The sequence below is a fragment of the Culex pipiens genome, chromosome 3 (genome assembly GCF_016801865.2).
Source record: "Culex pipiens pallens isolate TS chromosome 3, TS_CPP_V2, whole genome shotgun sequence".
In the NCBI taxonomy this organism is placed as follows: Eukaryota; Metazoa; Arthropoda; class Insecta; order Diptera; family Culicidae; genus Culex; species Culex pipiens.
Window position 1 is genome coordinate 27,650,819 of NC_068939.1, and position 9,467 is coordinate 27,660,285.

General features: G+C 33.9%; 1 non-coding gene across 1 annotated transcript; it reads left to right on the forward strand.

Annotated features, from left to right (window-relative positions):
• The first annotated feature begins 8,340 nt into the window (after window positions 1–8,340).
• Trnav-aac (transfer RNA valine (anticodon AAC)) lies at window positions 8,341–8,413 on the forward strand. Its single transcript has one exon. It is a non-coding gene; the product is annotated as a tRNA-Val (tRNA).
• The last annotated feature ends 1,054 nt before the right edge of the window (window positions 8,414–9,467 follow it).

Consider the following 9,467-nt stretch of genomic DNA (forward strand, 5'->3'; position numbering starts at 1 on the left):
AAAAGCGCTGGCGTTGAAGCTTCGACTTGACGACTTTTCAATGGCTTTTTGTTTGAAACATGTTTTCGAATGGCTTTTTGTTTGAAACTGAATTCTTTAAATTTAAAAGTGTTATCTGTAAAATAGTCCAAAAAATACCTCTAAAAATGGCTTTGACCACATTTACTGGTCGAAAATTGTGAATCGAAAAATAAAATGTTCGTCTCCGACCCCACGGCTACAGATCTGACTTATAAAAATTGTGGGTTTTACGAGCGGTTTTCCAGTGATGGAAGACACAAATTTTTAAGAGCGGATACAGACATCGCTCATGTATTTCAGAAAAAGAGCTCTCAAAAATCATACTTTGAGTTCCGGGTTTCGGGCCAAAATTCAATCGAAAGAGCGCATCTAAACCTTCAATTTAGTAATAGGATTTTTTCCTGGGACGAATCCTCGCCGTGCACGATTTTTTTTAGATTTCTGAAAAAAGCGTTTTTCCAAAAGCAAACCTTAAACCTTTCTTTTGTAAGAAAGGCAAAACTTAAATTTTTTAAAAAAATATGATTGAAAACCGACTTTACCGCTGTATAATGCATATCCCATGCCTTTATGCATTGAAATGTTGTAATTCTGGATTGTTATTACTATTTTTATATATTTTTATATTGTTTTTTTATTGATTGATTTTTATATATGGAAATTTCCTGAAATTCAAGCGGCAGTATACATTTTCTTAACTTTTTGACAGAGTTTTTTGAAAACTACAAACAAAAATTAAAGAACACTATTTTATTTTACTAATTTCAATTTAATGTTCTTATTAAACTTATCAGTTCAACTTATAATTTCTGGTCAAAGTTTATTTCAAATATTAATTGCTGAAGCATTCACAACTGGGAATAGATTTTGTTTATATGTTGGGCAACAAAAAATACGATACATACTATGAAATGAAAATAAACAATTACAATGTTGGTAAGATTTTAAACAAAAATTGTTGTTATATCCAGGGCTGTGGAGTCGGATTCGGAGTCGGAGCCGGAGTCGGTGGAGTCGGGTCTTTTTGGGGACCTGGAGTCGGAGTCGGAGTCGGAGTCGTCAAAACTCGAACAGCTGGAGTCGGAGCCGGATCGGGGTCGGCTAAATTTTATGAGCTGGAGTCGGAGTCGGAGCCGAAAATTTCTGATAACCAGGAGTCGGAGTCGGAGTCGGAGTTATTTAAAATTCAACAAAAAATATGTTTTTTAATTGTTCACAAAACTTTTTTTTTAACTATTTTTTTTAAGTTGCATTCATTGCGTTGCCATTTTTTTAAATAGATTTATCAGAAGAGCAATTCTCTACGAAATTGACCGATTTCAACCTTTTTTATTATTTGTTTTTTGTTTTTTTTTTTGCTGTTTTTGGCTCAAACTTTATGGGGGCCTTCCCTATCACCAAAGAAGCCATTTTGTGTCATTTATTCACTAATACTAATCTTCATACAATATTGGCAGGTGTTCATATAAAAATGATACGTAAATATTCGAAAATCTGTAACTTTTCAAGGAAATTTTTGATTAATTTGTTAATTTAAAAAATGAAAACCTGAAAAAAACTTTGGTGATTTTTTAATAAACTTTAATTTACAGAAATTCAATTTCCCAAAGTCGGTATTTTAAAATTTTTGAGTTTTTTTTTGTATGTTTTAGGGGACAAAACCCCGCATCTTTTAAGCCATTCTGAAGTATGGACCAAAATTTTGCCGACAAGTTGTGATTTTTTTTAAACAGTGATCTATGTAAAAATTTAAATCTTGTACTCAACCTTTTCTGACCTATTTTTTATGTAAAATCGAATTTGCAATCGAAAAGTACTTTTTAACATATATCCATTCAAAGTTGAATTTTGTCCGAAAAATATCGGTTTTTTTACTTTTTAAAATAGTATCCATGATTGACCATTTCTAAAAATATTGAATGTTTGGCCCTTTTGAAATGTTAGTATTCATTCAAAAAAATAAAATATTTTTTCCGAAGAGATCGGAAAATTTCACGAATGTTTCATTTTTCAATATTGAAAATCAGACCATTAATTGCTGATATATCGACAAAAAAGTTTTGAAAAAGTTGGTCGTCATCGATCATGGCCAGGCTTGCCACAAATACAGATTTTTCAGCACAGGCTCGAAACACAAACGAATTTTTTTTTACAGTTAAAATAAATTTGAGCAGTTTTTGTTAAATTGGCCAAAAAGATAAACATTGTTAGCATCTTTTGACATGTTCAGTTATTGGTAAGAATATTATTCTTTTAAGTTATACTCGATTGAGTGTTTGGTATGTGCCAAAAAAATCTGTATTTGTGGCAAGCCTGATCATGGCCGTTCATGGTCACCCGCGACAGACACGGACGACGAAACAAAGAGAAACGCAAAAAGTAACTTTTTCAAAACTTTTTTTTCGTAAAATCGCGATAACTCGTGATGTTTATAAGCAAACCCCTTATGTCTATATATCAAAAATTTTGTAATTGTCTGCTCTACAACTTTGTAGAACATTGTTACACTCTAAAAAATAACCCTACAAAGTTAGAAAAAACACGAAATTTTAAAATGCAAAATTTTGTTCTAAATGAAAAAATGACCGAAAAGTACATTAAATTTCCCATAAAATGACATGTTCCAAAAAAATTTACAGTCGAGTAACGGAAAATGGGAGAATTTTTTAAACTTTTTTAGTGTTTTTTTCGATGAAAAATATGTTTTTTCGGAATTCTGAGTACGCCATCAAATTGGGCGTCTAATTTTACATAAAAGTCCCTTTGACACCAAATTTCTATCTCATCACCGTTTCAGGCTGCAAAGTATTGAAAAACACCTCTTTTTTCGCATGTTCAAAAATGGAAGGGGTCGTACCGCCCCTCCGTCACGAGATATCAAAAAACGGACCTCGGATTCGTGATCAGGGACAAAAGTTACCCCTTAGGACAAAGTTTTACACAAATCGAAGAGGGGTCGGGGCAACTTTTCCCGATTTCGTGTGAGTTGGTAGAGAATTACCCGTTTCTTTTTCTTTCATCCGCTGTATCTCAGCAACCAGTGGTCCAATCTTCTTAGACGAAATAGTAGGAAATTTTCTGAACTTTTCGAAAACAATATTTTCAGGAATGGACAACCATGGACACTATTTAAAAAAAAAACCAAAAACCGGAATTTTTCGGACAAAATTTAACTTTGAAAAGCTATATTTTTAAAACGGTGCACTTCATAAAAAAATGTGTAAAGTTCTTTTCGATTGCAAATACGATTTTATATAAAAGTGAGGTCAAATAATTTGAAGTACATGATTTAATTTTTTTACAAAAATCATTTTTTTTAAATTATGAATCGTCGGCAAAAGCTCCATACTTCTGAATTGTTTTTCTGAAAATGCCTTCAAAACTGGAGATATTTTTTGATTTCTGCTTCAATAACGTTTAAAACTTGTTACCTGGAAACTTTTTTTCAGTTTTGTGATTCGAACTTATTTTCCTTGAGAAAAACATGACATTTAGAGAGTATTTAAATAAACCTATTTATCAATGCTTTCAAAATAATAGTTAACAGACTTTTGAAAAAAATTAAAATATGTGGTGTCGGAGTCGGAGTTGGAGCTAAACATTTGTTGAAAGCTGGAGTCGGAGTCGGAGTCGGCAAGAGTTTTTAGGCCGGAGTTGGAGTCGGAGTCGGAGTCGGTTCTAGCTGAATTCCAGAGCTGGAGTTGGAGTCGGAGTCGGCTCATCTCAGAAAGCCGGAGTCGGAGTCGGAGTTGTTTGAAACATGACCCGAATCCGCAGCCCTGGATATCATTTGAAAAATAAGGTACTTCTTCCCACCAAGATGAAATTTGAGTTTTTTTTACGATCCTGTTAAACATGACAAAATTGGATGAAAAATGAATTGGTTAGTTTGCTAAAATGTGCTCGAGAAATTACAATTTAAATCAATTATAGAGCACTTGATTGGTAGCTCAAGGGCGTAAGAGGTTGAAATATAAAATACATTTTAACTCTCTATTTTGCTATGAATGTTCTTTGTACGAAGTAATTAAAAATATATTATATAAACGGTGTCCAAAAAATGCAAACATATATCAAAAACTTTTAGTTTTGATTTAATAAAAAGTATTTAAAGTGGAAAACTGTTCTTGAAGGTACATTCAATGCTTATCTATTTATTCATGGGCTCAAATCAATAAGATTTCTAGAGTTTTTTTTAATAGGTCCTATAAACATATGAAACACTATAGTTTATAGGACCCTTTCAAAAAAAAACTCTGGATTTGTTCTGGAATAAAGATATGCTGAGAAAAAAAATATTTTCTGCATTTTTTTTTATTTCATCTTAATTTATCGATATAACGCTTTATCATGTTCTCTCAAACTGTTCACAGAGACATATTTAAGAGCGAGTCCACGAACAGGGCATACCCCTTTGTATGAGACGTCGTTTGGGCCTCACCAATCTGCCTGAAATTTTCAGGGGTTGTTTGAACATATAAAACTAGCATCTGGCCAAAATATGAGCACTCTAGGTCAACGGGAAGTGGGGCAAATCGGGACACAAAGTATGAAGGTTCAAAAACGTCAAAAATCTTAAAAAGGCTATAACTTTGGCAAAATTCAATTAAATTTCAAAATTCAAAATGCATCTGAAAGGGCTTAAAAAATGCAACAAAATGCAGGGAGAAGCATCCCAATTGGTTAAATCCAAGCTTCCCTGCACCGTGCGGTACACACGGTACACTTGCACCTCGGGTTTGCTTTGCGCCTGCTTTCTTCGGTTTACACCCGTACCCGACTCACACGAACCGAGGGTATTTTGGTTCATCGTACCAGCGCACCACGACACTCACGGTTCGCCGCGTCGGTTTTGTGTCTGGCACTCACCCATGGCATGAACCCGGTATATGAGCCAAGGTGCTTCACTCGTTACGAGCCGAGGTACGTGCCGTGGTATGCGCTGGCGGTACAAAACGGGTTCAATACCACGACACGTACCACGGCACGCTGGGTTCATGCCATGGGTGAGTGCCAGACACAAAACCGATGGGGCGAGCCGAGAGTGTCGTGGTGCGCTGGTACGATGTACCAAGATACCAATACAAAAATGGGTTCAGGCACGTACCGAAGCTAGAAAACCAAACCCGCGGTGTGCGTTGGCACTGGCGCATGGGAAGCTTGGTTAAATCTAAAGGGAGTTATTTGCATTTTAGAGAAAAAATAGCATAATTTTCAAACTCAAATAAAAAAGTGTTCCATCCAGATATCAACTCGGTTCGACCTGCAGCTTGTAGGGGACATCTGGGACTACCATCTGAAACTGATAACGCTTTGGGTAAGGCAGTTAAACATATTAAATAGACACTTTTACTTTTAGTAAATTTTTCGGTTGTAAATTTTTGCTCGGGGGACCCCTTAGATCCCATTTTCTGGTGATAATTTTATCATATTCGTGTTCCTGAGAAATTTTCACAATGAAAACATGCATAAAAATGTTTATTTTCATCCATCTTAATCCTTTAAAAAATGAAAGTTAAAAAAAAATTGACTCACATTTATTGAAAATCAAGTTCGTTTCCAAGGATACTAAATGACACCAGAAAAAAAGCAGCTTCTTAATTTTTTTTATCTTTCATTTTTTAAAGGGTTAAAATTGATGAAAATGACAACTTTTATGCATGTTTCTTATGTGAAATTGTCTCAGGAACACGAATATGATAAAATTATCACCAGAAAATGGGATCTAAGGGGTCTCCCGAGCAAAAATTTACAACCGAAAAATTTACTAAAAGTAAAGTGTCTATTTAATATGTTTAACTGCCTTACCCAAAGCGTTATCAGTTTCAGATGGTAGTCCCAGATGTCCCCTACAAGCTGCAGGTCGAACCGAGTTGATATCTGGATGGAGCACTTTTTTATTTGAGTTTGAAAATTATGCTATTTTTTCACTAAAATGCCAATAACTCCCTTTAGATTTAATCAATTGGGATGCTTCTCCCTGCATTTTGTTGAATTTTTCAAGCCCTTTCAGATGAATTTTGAATTTTGAAATTTAATTGAATTTTGCCAAAGTTATAGCCTTTTTAAGATTTTTGACGTTTTTGAACCTTCAAACTTTGTGTCCCGATTTTCCCCACTTCCCGTTGACCTAGAATGCTCACATATGCATTGGTGAGGTCGATGCGGGATGGGTATGCTTTGCTCGTGGACTCATCTTAAAGCAATTTTATGTTTTTGGAACATGGATTCATTTTACTCACTGTCCAAACACTGTGATTAGAAAAAAAATACTTCCTATTAAAAAAAAAAAATACTGATAATATTTTTTTGATATTTTGTACAAATTGAAAGACAGCTTATAAATAAATTAAGAAATTTTATATATTTTCTTGAAGTTATATGTCAAGAGCAGTTAAAGCATTAATTGTTCCTCAAACTTATTTTGACCATTTAAGTAACTACACAATTTTGTTGCAAAATATTATCCAGAACTGGGATCAGAACAATTTTTAATAAATTTCAAATTTCTCATTCCCCGGGAATTTTGTAACCCCAGATAATTGGACGCTCTATTTACAATGCTTTTTAAAGAACAAAAAATTTGTTAAAACATTGGATTTGTGATCGGAGCCCGCCTAGAGGCGGGGTTGGGTTGTAGAGTGTTTACAGAAATCGAGAGTTTAATTTTGGTTTTTCCTGGGACCCGAGGTTTTTTTTTAATTCATATCAATATACATTGTCAAATTTCGTCAGAAAAGACGCATGTTTATTGCGTTTTTTTTTTGACTACTTTTATCACATTTTTCAACTGCTAAGCTCTATTAGTTTCTCATAGTCAATCTTGAACTTTTAAACATTATTTATGACCTTTCATCAATTACAGTTATTAATTTTTTTTAAATTTTAAATTTTACCCTTTTTCAATTCGAAATCATTTTTTTTCTGTTTTAGAAGATAACTCATTCTTTTGTCTTTGTTTTTTTAAAAAAAACTTTGCATTTTTTTTTGCGATGCTCATGTAGGAAAAGAACTCTGGAAAATATTTTAAGACAATTTTAAGAGACTTCAGAAAATACATTGGTTTGATTTTCAATGCACTAAAAACTATTATTTTGGCAGAGTCTAAAAAAATTGAAACGACTCGAGGTTCAAAAAAAATGTTTTTAAGATCATTGAGGTACAAAATATAAAACTGTAGGAAATCGACAGAAAAAATCTCAATCCAGTTTTTCTAAACTTATAAATATGCTCTAAGTGTATCGAGTTTCAATTACAAACACAAAAAAGTGTTCCAACCTTCTCAACAACCACCAAACCCCTGCTGCGACAGCACCGACTAAAAATAACGAAACCAAACGACATTGAGGCATGCAAACGAGTTTTTTCTCCATACTCTTTGACTTTCTTATTTTTTTGTGTGCAAACGTTTCTATTTGTATTTACGACCAAATTGTGACCGTTTTACCGGCCTTTTCTTGCTGTGTTGGTTTATGTTTAATACGTAACACCCGCTGGCCCCCCACTCTCTACCCAATGTTGCTTTCACATTCAGTGTTAACCTTTTCCTCGAGAACTTCGGTAGGAGGGGGGAGGGTGTGAGTTGGACTCATATTTTCCCACGATACCCCCCTCCCCTCTTAACCTTCTGATTGATTAATCTTGCACTCTTCTTTCGATATTTTTTATTACACTCTGTTTGTATTTTCTTTCTCAGCCAAGAGGAGAGCCCCTCTCCGCCTTTCGTGACTTGAATATCGTATTATTCAATAAAAGAGGATCAGCCGCAGATAACGAGTGCTGCTGCAGTAGACCTGCGGGGCCATCCGATAATGGCGGCACGTGTGAAGTGCGGTCACGCGGTTGGGTGAGAGGAGAGGAGCGGGAGGAAAAGGGCTTTTAACCCGACCGCAGGAATGTCCGTTTACCTGCGGGGAATCGATCAGATTCGATATGATTAAGTGGAGATAAAGTAAGGCCACAGATAAAGAGATAGTTAAGTTTTGTTACTTCATGTTAAAAAAATCTTTTTTTAAATTTAAGTTTATTTTTATCGCTCAAAAACAATGTGATTCCGATGTTATCAATGGGTTACAAAAAAAATATAGATTTTTTCCAATTGTCTTTGACATTATCGTGAGAAAAAAAAAAAATGAAAGGTAAACCGATTTTATCTCGCTCTGTTTTATGACGATTTGTTTATGGTGCCTTGGCCGCAGCAGAGCACAAGAAGTCAAGTTTCTTGGGCCGACAAATCGAACCGAGATAGCGTAAAAAAAGGAAAGCAATTGGGTCAATCTAATAATCAATTGAATGGTTGTTATCCACTCATTTTCAGCGGTTTCCGTGGTGTAGTGGTTATCACATCCGCCTAACACGCGGAAGGCCCCCGGTTCGATCCCGGGCGGAAACAGTAATTCTTTTTGCTTGCAGCTTTGGACAAATTTAAAAAATAGTGCTGAAAAATTATTGCACTTCGTTTTTTTTCTGATTTTACAACGATATTTGCAATCGCCAAATATTTAGAATTTTGTAAAATTTTCCGATCTTTTCGAAAACAATATTTTCATTTTTTTTAAATCGATGCTAACTTTTCAAAAGGGCCAAACATTAAATATTTCGCCCTTTTGAAATGTTAGTCTTGATTAAAAAAATGAAAATATTTTTATAACATTAAAAATTGCTGAAATATCGACATTAGAAAATGGTAGGCTGTTTGGGTGAGACTTATAAAACAAAGTTTGAAAATGCAAAATATAGAGAATTTTCTCAGCTTTTGAAAAATATTTTTTCAAGAGCGGACAAACATGAGCACACAAAACAAAGTATGAAAATGCAAAATATAGAGAATTTTTTCAACTTTTCAAAAAAAAAAATTTCAAGAGTGGACAAACATGAGCACTGATTTAAAAAAAAATAACTGCGAATATTTTCAAAAAAGTTATCTAAAAATGGTTATAGCTTGAAAACGGTGCATTTTCAAAATTTCACTAAAGTGCTTTTTATTTGCAAATTTAATTTTCATCGAAAAATGAAGTTGAACAATTTTTGCGACCAATATTTCGATTTTTTTAAATCAGTATTGGTTCAAAAATTAATAACTCGGTCAAAGATTTTTTGCACATTCTGTAAATTTCTGAAAGGTTGATGTCCCCTAAAACATTAAACAAATAAATAAAAATAGAGTTTTTTTGCAAATCAAGTTTTAGAGACAAAAAACGAAATTAAAAAAATTTCAGCCGGTAATAGGTCAAAAAGCATAGCGTGATGAAAATAGGTAAACTTCCCCTAATGTTTCGAAGTTTTTGGAAACACATAGCACATAGGCTTCTTTATAAACATATTTATCCTGGGTTTTTGCATTTGTTTTAGACATGAGCAGTTCTTGAAATTATTTAAAAAGATGCGTTTTATTTGTTTTTGAATATTTGCAATCTGTTGAGCATGGAAAAATGAGCAGCTTAAAA